This window comes from Cupressus sempervirens, chromosome 10 (genome assembly GCF_028749045.1).
Source record: "Cupressus sempervirens isolate cs-2001-9-10 chromosome 10, ASM2874904v1, whole genome shotgun sequence".
Taxonomy (NCBI): domain Eukaryota; kingdom Viridiplantae; phylum Streptophyta; class Pinopsida; order Cupressales; family Cupressaceae; genus Cupressus; species Cupressus sempervirens.
Window position 1 is genome coordinate 353,452,759 of NC_143127.1, and position 23,391 is coordinate 353,476,149.

The 23,391-nt window shown below is 35.6% G+C and overlaps 1 protein-coding gene across 2 annotated transcripts in view; it reads left to right on the forward strand.

Moving 5' to 3' along the window:
- The window catches only part of LOC149534044 (Formyl transferase), a 147,152-nt gene that overhangs the window by 85,164 nt on the left and 38,597 nt on the right, over positions 1 to 23,391 (forward strand). The window lies entirely within an intron of this gene.

The following is a 23,391-nucleotide window of genomic DNA, read 5'->3' on the forward strand; positions in this document are numbered from 1 at the left end:
AACTAGATTTTAGTGCTCTTTTCACCCTCATTGGAGTTACCTATTTTGGCATCATGTTTTAACAGGAAAAAAAATTGTGATAGGGGTTTTATTATTTTTGTGTTCCATCACTCTATCATATGAGCAGCAACTCTAAATGCTGATACGGTATAGAGTATGACCGACATACATCTTCAATTTTTTTGTCAACCTTTATATTTTGTTTTGACATGTAGAAGTTTTTTGTCAAGTTTATTGAGAATTATAAAGTTTGGGATTTGTCAATGTGTACTAGTGTAATCGTTTCCAAAGTTTTCAAAGCTTTCCCAATAGTGTTTTGAGATTGTTTTATCTACAACACAACAAGAAGTGAGTGTCAACAGACTTGCATTAGTGTATTCCATCACCATTCAAGGTATTTATTGTTGTGTTTCCAAGCTAGGTGGACATGTTCAATATATTTGTTGATGAAAAAGAAACTATTGTTCAAGTCTTCCCTAATGTTTCATCTTTACTTGCTGTCTAGAAGACAACTTTTTCTTGGGGGGTAAGGAGGGGGAGGGGTGGAGGCTTTAATGTTGTTGGTGTACAATGATTGATATTATATTTTGATAAAATCGGTTATCAGATCATGTATTAAATGCTCATTGGCTTTAAGTAGTTACAATCTTTAATTGGTTAACTGTTCGGTTCCTCTTGGCAACCATTGGGTCCCTTAACTAGATTGTGTATAGTCAAGAAAAGCAATATGATTTAGTCGGACCGCTCTACTTCTTCAATGATCATCCCCAGGCTTCTTTTGTAATAAATTTATGTGCAAAATAGAAATATATTTTACTCCTTTAATTGGTTAGCTTTGTCATTAGTTTTTTTTTGCTCGGTAGATGTATATTTATTGATAATTTAAAGTTTTTTTTACATGTGTTCAAATTTATCATCATCTAATATCCACATTTCTAAAGCTAAAAGCTCATCCATGAGTTCACCGTAAACCAAACTACCCATCCAAAATAAACTAGCCATTAATCATTACAATATCATAAAAAGCTTCTATCCAAAATGCTCTACCTAATTATCCTTTCCAACCATCACATCGATCAAGTCACATCACAAAATACCAATCTTTCCTTCGTATGTAGAGTAGTAGATATTGACCAAAAGACATTCCTTCAAAAACTAAGAGCGACAACGAAACCAATGAACTCAGATCATGAATGCATCAACACAATTCAAATTTTTTTGTTCCTTCAAAAACCTTTGGCCACATCATCACTAGACATCCAAGGACATGAATGTGTCTTTTAGAGATCAAAATTTCCATAAACCACCATAAACATGCATCCATAAACATAGAACTTTAACCCACCATCACATGGGCAAGCCTCACTCAGAGAGTCCATCGTTATCATGGGAAATGCATAGGAATGCTGGCTCTTAGATGCCCACCCGTTTCGTAATATTCTCAAATAGCCACCTTTAGTGCATCCCATTCCTTCCTAATATTCGTCTTATACATCTCCTGATTTACACTCTTTGGCCAACGGGAAAAAGGAACATCACCCAACTCCTTTACATCATCGCTATCTTCGAAGCATGCACTATAAACAAAGCCGATTCTGGGATAGGCCCATTCCAATAGAAAATCCAAACCAACAATCAACTTTCTCTCAAACAAAGAGTTTATATCCCACTTCACCGTTCTATCATTCTCCCCTAATTCCAAACCCCATTCCAGAATACATGCAACAATGTCCACTTTCAACTTCTAGCAGTGTGTAGCTTCTTGAAATAGAATGCCCAATGTTTATTACACCACATTGACTACGACCTTGAAAGGGCACTTAAGCAATAGTTTCAATTGATGATTTTCCATAGGTCCAAACATACCCGTTTGCTGTTTTTTGGTCATGAAAGTGAATGTGGCCTCCATTTTCACCCCATTTCCAACAAATCCTTCTACACAAGCTCACTCAAACTCTTTCTCAAAGTCCAAACATAATCCAACTTCCTTTCTATGCTACGCTTAAAAAGGTACATGGCTTGTGTGATCAGTCAGTCGCACCAATCCAGTAATTCCCTTTATTAATGCCTATTTGATTCTGCCGCTAGCCACCATCATTTAAAATACTTAAATCCATGTTTTCGCGCACCATAATAAATCGAAGTTCTATCTTAACCCTAGGCTTCAAACAATATAAAGATTAGCATGTAAAAGCTAAACCACACACTCCCTCAACTTTCTAACATTCGTAGCAAATCAAATTACCTCAACAAATTTGACCACCACCCTAGACCGAAGGAAACAATCTGACCCCACTACATCGACCCACTGCTCATTATATTTGAAAGATCAAACGCACCATTTCTATAATAGTCAAATCTAAATTCTCCTACATTTTTAAATGTAACTGCCCATTTAGAAGTATATCTGCCTCAATAGTGCTTTGCCTACCAATATCACTAACTTTAAAGTTGTCAAATCCCTCTAAACTCTTATTAATTTTCCAAATGAAGTTCTGCAAATGTCATGAATTGATAAGCATCTTTGTGAGGCTCGAGTAATAAATGACGAATCTCTTTCTAGATGGATATTGTGAATGCTTAAGACCTTTGCCACCTCAATGCCATGGTGGCTGCCTTTACCTCTGCAATATTATTGGTCCCCTCCTCCGACCGTCTTGCTGCAATTTGTACATATTACCCTTACTATTCCTTACCACCACTCTAGCTCCAGAGGGCCTCAGATTACCAATTGCAACACCGTCAAAATTTTCTTTAAACCGACCCACATCCAGTTTCTTCCACACCACATTCTCCCCTTTATCTCCATTCTTTACAATTAAAGTCCCCATACCAGATTTGATTCTAATATCCGATCACTCTTTATGGATTATGCTATCCAAATTAGTAGAAGGATTATGCCACAGTCCCCATCACCTCCTCAATCATATGATCTATCCACAATTTCAACCTTTCTTTAGATTTCTTCTTGTCTCGAAAAATGTGTCTATTCCTTTCCTTACATATTTCCCATACAACAATCGATCAACAAACAATCCTTATATTAGAAAGAGTGGATACATCAATGGTGATTCGTCAAAGACAACCTTCACCGTATTTGCAAGGGGCCCTACTATACTATTTTTCTGTTAATATGATCCCAACATGTAGAAGCTACATTGCATTGCACCAATAAATGGTCAACCGTCTCCTCTGCCTCTTCACACGTCATACACTTTGTAGGCTTCAAAAATCCCAGCTTCTTTCTCCTTTCCCCTGTTAGAATCCTGCCATTCACCATAAACCATGCATAAATACCTTCCCTAGGTAGACAGTCCCTGTGCCAACATATATTTCCTTGGTCTATCCAAAAGCTGATACCCAATTTTGACTGATTAGTTTCTTGAAACTGCCCCACACCCAAACTACCTTATCTTTCTTTTCTGCTAAGGCGATAGTCCTACTTTGCAAAAGTAGATTTCATAAGGTCGTTTTTCTGTTGATTCAGATCATCAAAATCATACTCCTTCCATCTCCATTCATAACCAAGAGGCCCTTGAGTCCTCTCAACATAAACCTAAACTTTATCCCCCTATTTTAATGAAAAATATTCCTTTAGACCCTGTATATTTGCATTCTCACTAAGCACTTGCTCACCCCCAAAGAATCATCCCAGAATTTTGCCATCTGCCCATACCATATTGTCATGAGATGTGTTGATTGATAACATGTTTGCAAGAACTAATAAAATTCCAGATTGTTGATCTCCTTGGAGGACCCCTGAAAGTCAAGATTCTATGATTCTTTGCTGAGTCCAGATTACCTAGCTCTTCAAAATTTTCACCCATACCTGATCCTAACATTTATAAATACTCCATACAAGCTTAGCCTCTAGGGCCTCATTCATCTTTTTCCAATCTTGCAACCAAACACCACCACAGATCTTCGCCTGACATATCTTATCCTATGCAAGCAGAGGAATCCTGTCCTCCACACTTGCCCCGTGCCTAAAAGAATATTTCTCATCCTTTGACTAATCAACCTTATAACCTTCTTTGGAATTCGTAAACACATCATAGAGAATACGGGAATAACAGAAATAACAGTGCTTAACATCAAAATTCTGCTAGTGGAGGTCAACCAATGACTCTTCCATCCATCCATTTTTCACGTAACAACTATCCATCAAGTTCTTCCATAACATTGTCCTATAGGCATCTCTAAACAAAGGGATACCCAGATACTTACTTGGGAGAGCACCAACACGCATACCAAAAATTATGCAAATATCAATCTGTTTATGTTGAGTATTGAAGAAGGAAAATTCAGATTTTCTCCATTTAATCAGTGTTCCATGGGGACGTGTCCCCTATGGTTTTAGGGTCGTACCTGTACTGGGGATGAAACGGGGACGCAAGGACGGATTTTGGCCGTCCCCTTTTTGGCAAATTCAGGAACATCCCCAAAACTGCCGAATTTTTTTGGCAGGAAACTTGGGGACAACCAGCAATACTGGGGACAGTTTTTCCGTCTCCTATCCGTCCCTGAAATTGCTGGCCGTCCTCTTTTTTCCAGCCAATCTGGTAAAGGCAAAATGCCCTCCAAAAATCATATTTTTTTTCTAATTTTTGCTGTTTGCGCGGCCCCTAGTCATCTTAAAGACATAATAAAAATATGCAACCCATATTTGGTCCATTAAAACACTAACTCGTCTAATCATTTTTAGATTTGACATACTTGCTAAGAGGAAGAAAAAAAACATAAGAGCAATAGCAGCAGTGAGGAAAGATTGTGTTTAGTGAGGAGAGCTTGCATTTAGTATTTACTAAATATTTTAAGATATCGTTTGGTCGCGATAATCTAAACCAGGCAGTCATGTCCCCGCCCCTAATTATTAACCCCAGCACCTGACACTATCTAAATTATTCCGAAATCCATATGATCCCCTACAATTCTATGGGCTCTACCTCAAGCACTACAATCTCCATCCCTTGTGATTTAACATGTATATGTTTATGAATTGGTCATCATGCATGCATAGGCAGTTCAGAAAAGAGAGTTGATCTCATTCCATGGCACCGATACTCCCAAAAATGCTCGACTAGTATCCGGGAGGGCAAGCTGGACTTCTCTTTATTTCATTCTGATTTCAGCATGATACTTGGAGCCTTTAGGCATTTTTATTTTTGCTATATATATATGTGATATTGTTATACTGGAAGTACTTAGTATTTATCATTTGATAATATTCCATGCATTGATCTTCTAAAATGTCTATGGTGAAAGGTTTATCAATATTATGATATGCATATTTGAATTTTGACTCTATATATAAAAAATCCCCCTATGTTTTTAATTGTTGTCCCTTGAGGTCCCGTTCCCTAAATTTTGGCTTCGACCTGTACCCGTACCGAAAACACGTCTCCATCCCCTAAAATGTTCTCGTCCCGGAAACTCCGTGGAGCATAGCATTTAAGATATTGGCCAGAAGCTTCACCATAAGATTCGAGTGCTTCCTTCATAACTCTAGCTTCCCTAATGGAGGCCTCCCTAACCAAAAAGGTATCATCAAGAAATTGTAAGTGAGAAACAGGGTCGACACCCTCTGCCACATTCACACCTTTCCACTCTCTTCAACTCCTTTAATGAGAAATTAACCTCCTTAGCACCTCTGTTATAATAATAAAGAGAAATGGAGTAATTGGTTCCCCTTGGCAAATCCCTTCTCCAATTCAAAAAGGCGTTGTGGGCTTCCGTTTACCAAAACATAGAAGCATGGGGAGTTAATGCAGCTCTTGACCCAAGCTGTCCATTTCTCACAAAAACCTTATTTCCACCTCATCATATGATCTTTTAATATCTAACTTCACCATCATCCTTTCAGCCTTAGCTAATCTAATGGAGTGCACTGTGTCATGTGCAATAATAAAAACTTCAAATATAGATCTACCTGGGGAGAAGCCACTTTGCTCCACATAAATCATTGTGTATAAATCCTTTTTCAACCTATTGGCCATAACTTTCTAAATGACTTTATAGTCTGTGTTACACAATGAAATTGGTCTAAAATCCACAAAAGTGTGAATCTCAGCCCTTTTCAGAACCAAGGCAATGAAGGTATTATTAAAGTCTCTTAGGATGAAACCATCTTTCCTAGACTCCTCCACCACTTAAAGCAATTCCTAAGCAAAGATATCCCAAAGCTTTTGGAGTAACAAAGCAGGGAAACCGTCTATGCATGGGGCTTTATCCCCCCAATCTAAACAATGCCAGCTTAACCTCCTCCATTGAGACCTCTGCTGTCAACATCTCGTTTTGGGCAGCAGAAATACAAGGAGGAACAACATCCAGTACCTCCCTCACCAACTGTTCAGATGCTTCAGCCCTTAAAATGTTGCTAGAGAAAAATCTTGCCGCCTCTTGATTAATCTGATCCATATTCGTTAACATTACCCCATTTGTATCCTTAATTTCAGAAAATTTTAACACCAACTTTTCTTATCTTCATTGAATTGTGCAAAAAATTGGTATTTCTAACCCCTTCCTTCAATCCCGTTTCTCTAAACTTGTCTCCAAAACACCTCCTCTTGCTTTGCATTATAATGATTCAATAGGTTGAAATCCACCTTACTCATTCCACTTTCAATGACCTTGCTATGTAAAGACTTTAGGGACTGCCCAATGTTTAATTTCTCAATTAAAATGTTCTTATAATTCTCTCTATTCCATCATTTCAGTTGCTTCTTTACAAACTATAGCTTTTTGAAGAAAATAAAGGCTTTATTACCTGCCCTCTTTGGAGCTCAAGACCACCAATTTTTGACAAGAACCTTGAAATCCTCCACCCTAAACAACATAGCTTCAAATTTAAAAAGGCATCGGTCAGGCACAACATCCTCTTGCACTCTTAACCTTGTAGGTTAGTGATCTGTATTGGTTATGGGAAGTATCTCAACTTCACAAGTCCATTGCATAATAGCCTAGTTTCTTGCTAGCAAAAAATGGTCTAAGTTCTTGGCTATACTGAAGAATCCACCACACCAGTTTGTCCATTTGTAATCCCTTATTTGAAAGGCAATTTGATTAGTTCATTATATGTAATGAAGTTATTAAAATCTTGCTAGCTTTATCTTCTCCAACCAACCCATCCCAACTTATGGGTCAGACTTGATATTGCATTAAAGTCACTCCCTAAAATAAACATATTACCATCAACACCTTCTAGAATCCTTGATAACTCCCTCCATAAGGCACAATTTTGAATTTAGCGATTGGGTCCATATACATTGATCACTAAGAGTCGCATGTTAAGCTTTTTAGAGTCCACCCTCAACCATTGCCACAATCTGTCTTGTCGAATCACCTCCACATCCACTGTTGGATCATTCCACAAAACACCAAGGTCTTTAGAAGCTCCTTGTGCCCCAACTAATTGGAACTCCCATCTATTAAAGCTCGTGAAGAACACCAATTGTGCTCTTTTATTTTAGTTTCATGAAGCAATACTAAATCTGGTCTTGTGTGGCATTACAAACCTTAACATTCCATGATTGGACCCTCATGGCTGTTGTGAAAAGGCTCTACCTTTTCCTAAACTCAATTCGCTTTTTCCTAAAGCATTTCCAGCAATAGCCAATCTCATTTGATTAGTTTTTTGCCTCCTTTTCTTCTCTCTAATCTTCATACGATTACTTTGAGGAGATGCTTGTTCTAATGATCTCTTCTTTATAATCCACACTCTAGTGTTCAACCCCCAAAAGTCTCCCTCCTCTTGTTCTTCTTCAGATTCAAATTCAGAGCCTGTATCATTCACATTTCCAGTAGAATCTCTCATCCCCTCAAAGGAACTATCCAAATGCCTAATAGGGGAGATAGGGATGCCCTTAAAGTTTACCCCTATTTGAGACATTGTTAATTCTAAATGTCCATTTTGTCTTGTAGAGCCCAAGACATCACTCCTTATCAGAGCTCTGCAACACCCATCCTCCCTAGGCTTGACTAATCAATCTTGCTACCTCCTATCAATATGATCAATCTTGCGACTCTCTCTTTAGTTATCATCACTCCATTTCCGTCACCTACACCTCCTCTTGTAATAAACTTCGATTCTAGAGTTCCCTCCCCATTAACACCTTGAAAACCCACTCCTATTTGATTATAACAAAAACCATCCCTACATTCCTTAATTCTTGGCATTGCCTCCCTACCGTTAACATGGCTATTCTTCCTCTGAATGCTTTTATTTGCAAAATGCCTCCTCCACTCAAAAATCTCATAAATGATTGTCTTTTGCACAACTTCCCAAGCTTATTGCTCTGATGGAAACTCTATATTTCAAATAGTTCCCTCTTGGAATACAATCTGCCATTCTTGTTGACGTTGAAGAACATCTCTTGTCTCCCCCTTTATCATCTGAATGACCTTTTCTACCAATACATTCCCGTTGGCTAGCCCCTCCCTTTGCTATTATCCACACAACTTTCCTCATTGTGATCATCAACCATGCATGGCGAGTATTTCAACACCTCTTCATATAATAACAACATATCTAGTATCGGGTGACATGATTGCTATAAAATGCAGATCCTAGGAAACATTTGGAAATCCATCTTATTACTATCTCTACTAATTTTAAAAAAATCTCCCACTTGCTACCTATCAACCTCAGGGTTTCAACATTCCAATACTCTTGGGAAGAAATTTTAGGCTAATCCAAGCTAGGATCTCTTTGATATCCTCCTTACATGGGTCAAAGTTGGGCTCCCAACGATTTAGGTAAAGCCCTTTACCCTTTAACATATAAGGACATCTATTCATAATCCACTTGCTATCGTGTTGATATGAGCATACAACTAGAAAGAAACCATTCCCTGGGGTTTTCAAAGAACAAATTTCCACCCATTGTTGATCATACTAGGCTTTAATCTTGGAAAATTCCAGCCAAATCCCATTCCATTTTAGGAAGAAGGCACGAGACTTAAAACATTTACAGATTCATTTCAAGTAACATCATTAACCAGGAGAGAAACCATCTTATAATGTTCTATCAAGGGGTTAAACTTTTAGAAGGCTCTCATGATCTTTAGTCTGTTTTGACTGCCAAAACATTCCAACGATCCTGTTAAAACCCACTTTATCCACTAGCCACATCAATCCAAATTGATTTCCATAGTGTGTCTGATATCTCATCCACTTGGTTTTTGTTCTTGTCATTCCCACCATCTCCATAACTTGAAACCCAAACCCTTGTTTCACCTTTTTTGATCAAAATCTCTCCATCTATACGCCTAATTCACTCCTTGCCTTTTGTTGAAAGGCCAACCATCTCGATTTGAATCCATCCCCATAGACAAAAGTCTAATGCCAATGATAGCCATGCCAAAATCTGCAATCTTGGTTGTTTCTGTGGTTCTCCATCCCTTGAAACTTCTAAACCTTTTTTTAAAAAGTTGCTTTGTCATATCTATTATTTCATGCATATGATTTATTAAATAGAGTAGTAAACACATTTTGTTTGTGCCCCTTAGGTTTCCACTCAATACACTATTGCTCAAATCCTTCCACTACTAGCTCTTTTGCAAGTAGTAGTTCTTGAATGCATCATTTGTTTTTATACGTCGTTTATGGACTCCCCTTCAACCTTGTCCTCAATTGGTGATTGTATTGTCAATTTCTCGGCTTGATCGAGAAGGTCTAGGCATGCTCCATACAGAAGGTTAAGTACCTCCCTATTTCTTTGAATCTTTGTTTAGTTTTTTTTTTTCTGTCATGAAAGTCTTTTTCTCTTATAGACTAGGACTCCTACCTATGCTTTAACTTTTACTTCATTCTTGGGAAGGGCTTCAACCTGCAATTGTGGGGCTATATTTTGCTTAAATATTTCTTGTAATCTTCTTCATTGTTCCCTTTTTCTATATAATCCTTAAGATTGTATGATCTCTTGGTCTTGACCACTATGTGGTCTCTTCTTGTCTTCTTAGGGGTCTAAAGGGATGAATTCTTATTTACCCAATTTCTTTTAAGGCAACATCTCCACATTTTTACTGCTCTATTTCATAAAATGAATACATGAAGTAATAATAGTTATGACAATGCATATTAAATACAAGAGTAAAATATAGTGTAACTCGGGTGCGCACACCTGCCCTAAAACCCCTTGCATCGGGTGTGTACGTCCTGGGTGTGAGTACCTTGCACACCCAAGCACTCCAACTGCGACCAAAACGTGGCCGCACCAGTCGCCGCACCCTAGCAAGATGCGGGATGCGGGTGCGTCCCGGGTACGAGGGTGCGGGGGTGTGCACTTGGGTGCGGTTGACGAGTAGCTGGAAAAGTAAAAACTAAATGAAGTTTTTGCTATTATGTTTAAAAGTTTTAGTATTTATAATTTTACTAAGTCCAATGGTCATGAAGTTTCAGGTTTCAAGTTTGAACTTATGGTTTGTGAATTGCATTTCAATTTTCCATATTCAAAAATATTTGGTATGTTATATTGAAGTATCATTTCATATTTAGCATTTTTAGTCATATATGTATACTAGGCAACCTTCCCCCTCTAGTGATTTGTCCTTTTCCATAGCTTTGTCTCATTGTTGCTGAACCAATGATGAAATTAAATGGAATACGTCTTTCTTTTCATTGAACACTGTAAGATTGTTATGCTTGCAACAAAAATCACTACAATTTCCCTTTATCTTCTTTAGACCCTTTTCACTGAATTTTTTAAAGCAATGTTGTCTACAGTGTATAGAAGTTACATAGCTAGGATAATATCAGTTATGAGCTCTAAAGCATATTGTTAAGGACGAAATATAAGAGCTGACATTTTAAATAATAAGAAAAAACTATTCAATAAAAATCTTTACATGTGTTCCTTGATGTCACATGTGAGTGATGTATTTTGTCAAATAGGATTGCTTCATATCATTCTAATTCTGACACCATGAATTTTGTTGTGATGCACTTACCCTCATTCATGGTTCATTTAATATGGCAGCGACAGTAATGTTTAGAAGAACATTATCCATGTTTGAAATGATTGAAATAGTTGGCATCTATTGATTATCTTTCTGTTAAATTTTCTTGACTCATTTTCAATGAACTCATTTTTTGCACATCAAGTAATGATTGCAGACAATGAGAAAATATTCTATCGAGTTTTTATTTTTAGATTTTCGAAATGATTTTTAGCTTTAGTAAGAAAATGAATGTTAGGATCTCACCTGTGAAATATTATCAAATAGAACTATAAAATGTGATAAAAATAGTGTTTACAAAATAGCTGCAAATATACTTATATTGATAAATACCAATGTTCCACAGGGATGGGTCCCCTATGCTTTTAGGCTCGTACCCATCCTGGGGATGCGGGGACAGATTTTTGCCATCCCCAAAGCTGTCCTGTTTTTGCCAAATTCGGCATCATCCTCGAAATGGCTAAAATTTTGGGCAGGAAACTTGGGGACGACCAGCAGTACCGAGGACGGCAAAGCCGTCTCCTAACCGTTCCCAAAACTTCTAGCTGCCCCCTTTAGTTCTCCCCAAAACTGCTGGCCGTCCCCTTTTCTCCAACTCATCGGGTGAAGGCAAAACATTAAAGTTTTCTTTTTGTGCGGGCCCATAGTTGTCTTAAAGACATAATAAAAATATGCAAACCATATTTGTCTAGTAAAACACTAAAACACTAACTCTTTTACTCATTTTAAGATATGATGTACTTGCTAAAAGGGAACAAAAACATTGAGGAACAATAGTAGCAACAATGAGGAAAGATTGCATTTAGTATTTCTATTTACCACTTACTATTTAGTTGGACTTCTCTTTATTCCATTCTGATTTCATGCATAATACTCGGAGACTTTGGGACCTTAGGCATTTTGATTTTACTAGGTATGTATGTGATATGTTAAATGGAGGTACTTAGTATTTGTCATTTGATAAATTTTCATGTATTGATCTTCTAAAATGTCTATGGTGAATGGTTGATCAATGTTCTGATATGCATACTTGAATTTTGTCTCTCCATATAAAAAAAATCCCCTTTGTTTTTAATTGTCGTCCCCAAAAGTCTTGACCCCTAAATTTTGGCTTTAACCTGTCCCCGTCCCCTAAAACGTCCCTGTCCCAGAAACTCCGTGGAGCATGGATAAATACAGAACAAATTCATAGTTATCCTGAAGGGAGAAACCACCTTGAGAGAAAATATGTCTTACAAAATATGATTCCAAGATGATCTTTGCTTAATACCTAAGTTACCAGTTCGAGTTCGGCTCTAAGTTTGAGAACCAATTCGCAAGTTTGTCAAAATTTTGGAGAGGGGTTTGGGTTCGACAGTACAAAAAACATATATATATATATATATATGAAGCATGAGTTGAACGCAGAATGTAGTGTAGTAGCATAAACACATTTAAATAGTAAAAACACCATAAACTAGTAATCGTAGTGATCATACCATCATATAGTTCAAGTAACAAGTTCAACATCAAAGATTCAAAACATTAAAAATAAATCATAGCATTAAGTTTAAGTATCATTGTTTCACGTTCATTGTTCAACTAATGGAATACAAAACTATTAATATTCTAAGTTCTTCAATCTTCATCTTCTTCTTCATATTCATCTTCTTTGTCTTCTTCTTCTTCAGCATTAGTTGATTAAAAAATAGAGCTAAGGCCAATGGGATCAGCATCAAACTTTTAGGGTTGTGGATGCCAAAAAGTTATTAGATTTTGCAAAAAACCCAATTTTTTGCCTTTCGTTGGGCCTAGAATTTAGGCGGTTCAGACTTGGTTTTGCCGGTTTTTGGCATGGTCCACCCGGGATCGAATTGGGTTCCAACAAGGAAAAAATCAAACCTTGCCTGGACCACCCAACGAACTGGCCTCGGACCACAAACCAGTATGAACTTGGGCTTGTCCAAGGGGTTCAGTTGCGAACCTTGGTAACTTATCTTTATACGCATGAATATAATCTCCTCACAAGGGGTGACTAACAATGTGCAACCAATGTGGGATGAATCCAAACGATGCGATATAGACTTGTGTTACTTGGGTACGCGTCCTCGACCTAAAAATGTAATGTCCCCTCATAGGGTCTTACTTTAACTCTCATAATATTTGTAATTATACTTTAAATTATATTTGTTTCACACCCAAATAATATTTTCATGTCTATATAAAATATATTTCATTACATATAGATGTATGATAGATTTATTTATCCACATATATATGTGTGTGTGTATAAATTTATTTCATACTCAATTAGATGAAGTTAGAAATATAAAATAAATTTATTTATAATAGTAATTTCATAATTCATGGAAAAATTCATGCGATAATCTAGTTTTCTGAGTGTTCATTTTAAGTTTCTTTTTTCTTTTTGTAAGATCATTAACCCTTCTATCCCCCTCTCTCATTATTTGTTTTCCATTTTATAAGGGTCTACATTAGCAAATGTTTGCCAATGATTACACCCCTTCATGTAATAATAAACTTATTTATGATATAATTATTATTAAATTAATTCATATGTTATAATTTATATTATATATGTATATTATATTATAATACTTGAGTATAGTATTATATCTTTCTGTCCATATATTATTTTACTTGTACACTATTATATTGATAATGTATATATAGAGAGAAACTTTATTTTATATTTTGTTTGATATTATTATTAATGTTAATGCTTTAATTTTATTGTTGTTGTTATATTTATTATAACATTATTATATTAGTAAATAATAATATATATGAATTGATTATATTGTTTTGTTTTGTTTTTATCAGTGGATGACCGAAGCCTTCTAAATTTTATTGATTAGACAAAATGAAATTACAAGTATCTCTGTTCAAGTGGGCACTAGTAGGAAAGAACGGAGAAGAAAACCTCTAGTCTAGCCCAAGACCAAGGTCCTATACAAGTACATTCTTAAAATGGTCATACCTCAGTTTCAAATCTTTATGAAGGTCTTCCCTTCTTTACATTTTATACTTCATTTCATTATGTTAAATCACTAGCTTTATTGAAACTTTTATACAGTTGCCCACATCCTCTATGGGGGCTTAGGAAGGCATACCTTCCTATACATTTTGATTCAAAGATAAAGGGAAGAAAAATCTGGTTTGACAAAATGCTAAATGTTGCCGAAGAATTGCTTTAAGTGAAACGTCTCCCCCATCAATCATAGGTTTAGCTTTTGATGTGAGGTTCCATCCTGTCACTCTGCATTTAAGACAACTTCATGTTCACATTAGTCGTCATTAGTCAATTACTATAAAATATTCTATTATCGAAGAATTTTGCCCCTTTTTAATTGATTCCATTGATCGTATTCAAATTTTTAATATTATCTTTATTTAAAGTTGTATGAAATTTGATACTAATGGAATAGAGATTCTTGCAATTTTCTCATCACTTTAATATTGTAGTTTTTTAAATAATAAATATTATTATGATTAAGTAAGTCAAATGAAATTAGTACATTTGATATATTGACAATGTTACTAAATATATACCCTTCTAAATTTAATTGAGTTATCAATTGATCTTTGCTCTGATAATCTATAATAAGTGATAGGAATTCCCCATTCTATATATCGACAATAGATTTATTTCTGAACAAAAATAATCTAAATCTAAGCAAACTAACTTATCAAATTTCATATAGCCTGAAGACATTAAAATGAATATTGTTCTTACCTAGCTCCAGATTCTCACCTCCGACAACATTTTGTTTAAATTTTTCCCAATCTATGATGTCCAATTCTTTAGTTAAAATCCATTTCAGTTTTCTTAATTAGGTGAGATCAAACATTTGGATTGAATCAATAAGAAAATCGAGCAATGCAAATTGTGTCCATAACACCATTTCTAAAATAGTTTCATATATTGATTAGCTGAATATGTACATACACCCTACTGTATATGGGCCATGATCAAACGATAATACATATGTAAAAACAAAAAACAGAAAATAATAATGGGGATTAGGGAAAAGTCAGAGACAAATCAAACCAAAACCCTCCAACCAAACAAGGGTCTAGGGAAAAAACTAACCCCCATAAGATAGTACAAAAAGACGAGACCGGCATAGAAATAAAAACTCGTAAACTAAAAAGAAAAAAGCAGTATAGAGGACCCCATATAACCTAGAATCCGGCAAAGACAAGAGGTTAAGAATCTTCCCCGACCTTCCAAGATACCACGATAATATCGGTCGTTTCCTCCAAATCTTTTGCCCTGGAGCTTGGCGGAAAGACGTAGGTCAATTTCTCTTTGCTTGATTTGAACAAATTTTGCAATGAGAAATTCAAAAGATTTAAGTCATCAAAATTGACCCTTGGTTCAATATAGGCGTCAAAAATCCAAAGATATTGAAGGAGCCAATTTTTATTCTGTTCTTCCAAAATCCCCCTCCATCGAAGCAAAAAACTAATACTTGCTTCCATCTTAGGCCATTACTGATAAAATTGGATGTTATGAATGTAAAGGATTTTTCTACCTTGATACATTGGCTAGCCCCAAGCTACCAGGAGTATGAGACATATAAACTTCAGGCAATTGAATCCTCAATTTTTGGTCAATGCTGAGAACCGCATGCTCTAAACCTTCTAGCTAGATGGGATAAAAAATATTCGGGCACAAATGGATAATCTCCCACTTCCCAACATTGGCCCTAGCGAAGCAACCAATAAAGGAACCTATGACAATGCTATTTGTTTGCTAAGTAAAATCATAATTGAAAACCTTCTTAGCAAGAACCTAGCTAATAGCTACCCTGGTCATGTCATCTATAGGATTCAATATCCTATTCCATCTCTCAGGCTTTACAGTCCCCCTAAAAGCCATAGTACGAAGCTCCAGGGCATGATACAGATGAATGATTGACTCCATACTAAACTAAGAAACCTTAGAAACAAACACCTAGCAAATGATAGCCAAAAGCGGCAGTTAAGCCATCTGAGGCGAGTTTTAAACACCTAACATGAAAGCCCTAGAAAGATCTAGAAGATCGGAAGAAACTAGAATGATAATCATAGTATGCTTAATCATTATCTTTTTAAAACATGAATGCTAAAAATCTACATACTTAATTCATTTCACTAGGGAACCTAGTTAACGGGTATTGAATGGTCTAAACGTCATTTATTAACTATATTTAATATTTAAATATTAAAGGTTAGAGTTAAGATTGATATAGGAATAAAATAATGAGCCTAAAAGATATATTCAAGAAGCAATGGGGATTGAGGCATTTAACTAAGATAAGCCTCTGTTGCTTAGAGAATGATATCCTCTCCTTCCGCTCCTCTATTTGCCAAAAGGTCAACTTTTGTATTTTCTTCTCGGTATATATGTTTAATCCTTGTTTCCTCGAACTTGTCGACAAGATTTAGCACATCTTCAAGCTTTGCATTCATGATCCAATTTGGTGTTTTCCTTTTCCTTATGGCATTTAAAATAATTTGGGAATCCCCTTCAATAATTATTCTCTTTATCCTTAATTTTAAATTCAGTAAAAGCCCCTCACGAAGAGCTTCTAGTTCTACAATATTATTTGTTGTGATACCCAAGGGTTTAGGTCTTTTGATAATCCAGTTTCGAGATCCAGAACTAATAATACAGCCTATACCCGCCTTCCCTGGATTCCTTCTTGATGCTCCATCGAAATTGAGTTTCTTCCATCCTATTGGTGGTGGTTCCCATCTACACTCTTTTCTTGCGTTTTGGTCCTTTTTAGCATAGATTAAAGGTGGATTGATTAAATGAACCCAATTCTTTTTCACTCCATCCCATTCTGAAAAGGTCCCTTCTTCTTTGACTAACTTCCTTATGTAATTGTTCATTACCTCTGTTATACTTGCTTCTACTTTGTTGAGGAAAGAGGATACACTAAGTTCTGTATTACAAAATATATACCTATTCCTTTCTTTTTGAATTTTTGACATTAGAATGCCAGGAGATATTTTCTAGAGTTTGCCATAAGTTTTATATTTACTTTCGTTTGGGCATCCCAATAAATGACTATTAAGGTCTCCAGGGAGGGGGAAAGTCCAAATCAACTTTTTTTGAAGCCAATCCGAACACTCCTTAGGATAGGAGCATTGAAAAAGTAAATGCTTTGTTGCCTCAACATTTTCTTTACACAAGTTACATCTTGAGGGACCTTCGAACCCCATCTTCCTAAACTTGTCGGCTATTAAAATTCTATTTTGAGTAGCTGCCCATAAAAAGATTCCTGCCTTTGGTAGACCGGCTGGATCCCAACATAGATTTAGAGGCATGTTAATGTTCTCCCACCTTTGTGAATTAATTATTAAGTTGTATCATTTCTTTACACTATATTGTCCATCTTTGGAAGCTCCCCAGATAAGTTTGTCTTTCCTATCTATATGATTGACCTGGCGTTCTCCTAGGATTTGCTCTAGGATCTCTTTTTCTTCAGATTTTAATCCTATATTTTCTAGAGATTTCCACATCCATATATCTTCTCCATTTACTTTTTTAATTTGTTTGTAATTTGCTACCTTTATTCCCCATACATTCACAAGCGTATTTTTGATATTTATTGGGATATTGAGACTGTCTAAAGAAAGGAAGCCGCCTTAAGAATCTTCCCAGAATAGTGCTTCGTCTCCTCTTCCTATATCCCAAGTAACATACTTGCTGATCATTGAGCTACACTTTATCATGAAATTCCAAGCCTTTGATCCTTTAGGTGGATTCCTTGTTCTGAGTAGTGTTGATGGATCAGCCGCATTCAAATATTTATTGTATAATATTTTGGCCCATTTACTTTCTCTTTCTTGGTACATTCGCCAAACTAGCTTTGCTCCCAAAGTTTCATTTTGCCAGCTGAAGTTCTTGATACCTAACCCCCCTAATTCTTTTGGTCTGCATATCTTCTCCCATTTGATCAAAGCTGGTTTCTTTTTATCTTTTGTTCTCTTTCAAAAGAAGTTTCTGAGTTTCCCTACTATCTTTTTGTTTATATTTTTAAGCAATGGAAGACACAACATTTGATATGTAGGTATAGTTGAGAGAATGACTTTGATCTTTGTAGCTCTACTAGCTTTAGTTAACCATTTCCCTTTCCAGGATTCCATCTGTTTGTCAATTTTGTCTAAGATATTTTCTCATTCTTTATTCTTCTTCTCTCCTTTTTCTAGATGAATGCCAATATACTTACATGGAAATGAGCCTTTCTTATATCCCATTTTATTGCCAATATAGTCTTCCATTTCTAATATGTATTGAGGAAGAATATTTCTAATTTATTAGCATTCACTTTTTTCCTTGGTGTATTCATATATAATTTGATTAAAAGTTTCAGCTTCTTCCCTTATGCTAGCTCCTGGTAGAATTGTGTCATCAACAAATTGTTGATGCGTAATATTATGAATGTTTTATGTTATAGTTATTCCTCTTATTTTTCCTTCATCTTGGGCTTTCTTTATTGACCTCCCGAATGCTTCAGCCATGATTATGAATAGAAAAGGCGAGATAGGGTCTCCTTGTCGTATCCCTCTAGTTATACTAAAGAAGCCTTCTGGTGTTCCATTTTTAAGAAGTGAATTTTTAGGAGTTGATATACATTTGAATATGATATTAATCCATTGTTTCAAAAAACCAAAAGCTTCTAGTGTTTTGCATAGAAATCTCTAATCCAACATGTCATATGCTTTCTGAATATCTAATTTCATGAGCATACATGAATCTTTATTCCTAGAAGCTGAATGAATGGTTTCTTGGATAATAGATATACCATCTAGAATGGATTTGCTAGGCACAAAGCCAGTTTGTTCTTCCAAGATGAGTTTAGGAAGGAATAATTTTAACTGGCTTGCTAAAGCTTTTGATAATATTTTGTATATTGTATTGCATAATGCAATTGATCTGAAATCTCTAGGTTCCTTTGTGACGGATTTTTTGGTATCAAAGTTAAGAAAGTATGATTAATTTTTGTTAAAAAGTGACCCTCCATTTCTTGATGCTTCTATTGCCTTCCATAAATCCTTGCCTATAATTTCCCAACATTTCTGGAAAAAGAATGCTTGAAAACCGTCCAGTCCTAGTGATTTATTAGGGTTGAGGTTAAAAAGCGATGTTTTCATTTCCTCTAAGGTGAAAGTTTATTTAAGGATAGATTGTCTTCTGTTGTAATTAATCTTGGGGTTGCTTTTAACATCTTTTCTTGAGCTAAGCAGTTTGAAGAATCAAAATTGTTGAGGATGTTCTCATAGTAATCTACAAACACCTCTACTATCTTAATAAGGTTTGCTTCAATATTACCTTCTTTGTTATTTGTTTTTGTTATCCTGTTGATAGATCTATTATGAATAGTGTTGTTATGGAATTTTTTTGTATTTCGGTCTCCTTCTACTAGCCATTTCTCTCGTGACTTCTGTCTCCAAAATACCTCCTCCTTTGCGAAGATTTCCTCCTGCTTTGCTAGCAGTTCTTTTTCTTTAATGAATTTTTCATTGTCCATGCCTTTTTTGATAACTGCTTTGTTTAAATCCTTAAGGTCGTCTTCGTTTTTTAGCTTTTGTTTAAATATATTATTGAATTGATTCTTATTCCATTTTAGGATTTTTTCTTTAAACATTTTAAGTTTAGATACAAAACAATACATTTTTTATCCTTGAAAATTACCTTCTTGCCATTAGTTCTTAATGTTTTCGATGAAGTTTTTATCGAAGAACCACATTTTTTCGCATTTGAATGGGTTTCTAGATGGTTTATTAGGTTTTGCTATGTCTATTCTAACAAGATAGTGATCTGAACCAAGAAGTAGCAGAATAGTTGTTATTATGTCCAAATTTACACTACTTAATTCTCCTTTAAAGAAGAACCTATTGAGTTTTAATCTTTTCTTCTGTTATTCGAGGTAAAAAATCTATTGTTAGTTGGAATATCTAGTAATGTAATCTTCTCAACCCATTCTCTGAACTCCAATATTGCCCGTGAGACCATTTGTGATCCCCCATACTTCTCTTCTATATTTAATATTAGATTAAAGTCTCCTCCAATGATAAAGTTTTCATTAGGATGATTCTCCATAAACGAACTTATATCATCCCGTAATTTTTTCTTGTCTGTTGTTTGTGTAGGTCCATAAACATTTATGAGAATTATTTTGAGATTATGTCTAAAACTTATGACTCTACATCCCATCTAGTTGTTATTTGATATCATAATGTTAGTTATATCTTCCGAGGGTTCCATACAACTCCTATTCCTCCTGATGCCTCATTCGATTCAATGAGTACAATTTTCCAATTACCCATTTTCTGTTCTAATTTATTTCCTTCTTCTTTATTCATTTTAGTCTCTTGAATTAATATAACTTCAAATTCAAATAAGGCACGGTTACACTTTAACAAGCGTTTCTTGCTAGGGGCATTTAGACCCCTAGCATTCCAAGTTGTGATTCTCATTGATCAGTGGGAAGGATCTGCCCCTTACCAGCATTTATAATTTGGATGATCTTTTTTTGTTCCTTCACTTGTCTATCAGCTTCTCTTAGTTCTTTAAGTGATTTCCTTCCCTTTTTCATTTTTTGTTTACCACATTTCAGAGTTTTGAACCCTTCCTAATTGATAGAAATGCCTAGATTATTCAAGGTTTTTTGTTCATCATTTTTACTAATTGAGTTTTTATCTTCTTCCTTATTCTCTTCTTTTATTAGTTCCTTAACAATCTGATTTGCTAATTCCATTTCATCTACATCTTGTCATTACTTTCTTCGATATCGTGTTCCTTTTCTCTAATCTCTTCATCCTCACTAGTTTGTTTTGTATCTTTCAGAACCCCAAACTCTTCCCATATCTGGCTGTTTCCAGTTTGATTATCCTTTTCTGTCCTTGGTTCTTTGTAGAGTAGTTGTTCCTTTGGATTTACTACTTTGATATAGGTTTCTATTTCCATTGGTATTAGGGATTCCTTTATGTTATCCCTATTCTCATATGTTTATTGATCTTCTTTGTCTATATCTTCGAAGAGATCTTTTCCATTATCCGGTGTTTGTGTAATGTCCCCACTTTAGCAATTAAATTAATTTCTTATAAAGTCATTAAATAAATTAAAAATTAAAAGGTGACTTTATATTTAATTAATTTAATTAATAATTGTATTACAAGAGAGAAGCTTCTAAGAGTGCGTATTAATTATTGGAAGGGGGGAAGCCTTTAGTAATTTAATTTTTTAGAAGCACAATTAATTATTGTATTGCAAGGGGAGAGTTTCTAGAGAGTGCATTAATTATTGGAAGGGGGAAGCTTCTAGTACTTGTAATTAATTAATGTTTTAGTTCCTTCTAGAAGGGTGAAGGAAAAGAATAAATAGGGGTGAGAGTCTCATTGTTGAGCATGAGAATTTTGTAAATGACATTTGATAAGAACTTAGATGTGTGAGTCACATATCTTTTCTTGGCATTAGGGGACGTTCATCCTCTCTTGTAATATTCTAGACGTCATTCCCTTGGGGTTTGGCCTTTGGAATACATTGCTTTGTACTTGATTTTATCATTTTGAGAGCTAATATAATTTCAACATCGGTTCAATCTTCAGTTTGCATTAAAAAATCTATTTCAGCGATTGGTTCAGTTTTTGGGCATTTTTAGGGTGCCCATTACAATGGTATCAAAGCCCATTCCATCTTCAGTAGTGGTTCAATCTTCAATTTGCTTCTTGCTCATGTTATGTGGATTGAAATCTATGCAAAGACATTAGTTGGTTCAGTTATTGCGCATTTCTAGAGCTGCCCATTACAGTGGTATCATAGCTAGTAGTCCCGCCATCTTGTGGAGGTCTTATAGGGAATTTGGAATAGCCAGATAGAGAGAATAGTGTTTGACAAAATGTATTAGGAAAATGTAATGCTCAGGTTGCTAGGTACATTAGAGGAGGGACAATGTATGCAATAGGAACAAAATAGGTGAATGGATATGATGCAACAGGAGCAGAATAGGCGAATGGATATGATGCAACAGGAGCAGAATAGGCGAATGGATATGATGCAATAGGAGTAGAATAGGCGAATGGATATGATGTTGCAACTTATGGCTAGACGGATGGGCATCAATATTGAAGATTTGTATGTTGCTCCAGTGCAGGAGGTAGTTGATTCCTTAGGTGGGATCGAGACACATATAGAGCCACCCAGCTATGATGTTGGTGATAGTCAGGAGTCCACATATGAAGCTTTGTTAGGAGATGGCGATGCAACAATAGTGGGATTAGGAGAATGCGAGGATACTGTCATATCAGTAGCCACTTCTGTGCCAGTTGAACCATTCAATGAGGAGTTTAGCAGTATGCATGCAGTGGTTGACGTGTGTTCTAATGATGGCGCACATGTTGATTACTAGCTTTCATCAACTGCAAATTTGGTTCAGTTTTCTATTGTGGCAGTTAGTGATGTTCCTGTGTCCATATATTTCTATGTGGCTACAACTATTGTTGATACAATTAGCATGAGTGCATATGGTTCACCTGCAGCTACATATTTTTCAATACATGTTGGTGATGAGCAAGATTTCGGTCTAGTATATTTTATGTGGGCGGATACAAGGAAGAAGAGATTTCTTAGATCTTCTACAGAGTTGCCTTCTGGTGACATTCTGACTCCTACATCATCAACACAAGTTTTGGGTGCTAGGCTACAGGGCATGTGGTTGGTCTTGATGATGCTGGTTTGCAGTTGGTTTAGTGTCCACAGAGATATCACATACTACTTCATTTGGGATCTAGGTGGAGCTTGGAGTTCATTGTGTTGTTGAACTGCTTGAGGACAAACAATTTCAGGGAGGGTGGATTGTAATGTCTCCACTTTAGCAATTAAATTAATTTCTTATAAAGTCATTAAATAAATTAAAAATCAAAAGGTGACTTTATATTTAATTAATTTAATTAATAATTGTATTACAAGGGAGAAGCTTCTAGAGTGCGTATTAATTGTTGGAAGGGGGAAGCCTCTAGTAATTTAATTTTCTAGAATCACAATTAATTATTGTATTGCAAGGGGGGAGTTTCTAGAGAGTGCATTAATTATTGGAAGGGGGAAGCTTCTAGTACTTGTAATTAATTAATGTTTTAGTTCCTTCTAGAAGGGTGAAGGAAAAGGATAAATAGGGGTGAGAGTCTCATTGTTGAGTATGAGATTTTTGTGAATGACATTTGATAAGAACTTGGATGTGTGACTCATATCTTTTCTTGGCATTAGGGGACGTTCATTCTCTCTTGTAACATACTAGACATCATTTCCTTGGGGTTTGGCCTTTGGAATACATTGCTTTGTACTTGATTTTATCATTTTGAGAGCTAATATAATTTCAGCATCGGTTCAATCTTCAGTTTGCATTAAAAAATCTATTTCAGCGATTGGTTCAGTTTTTGG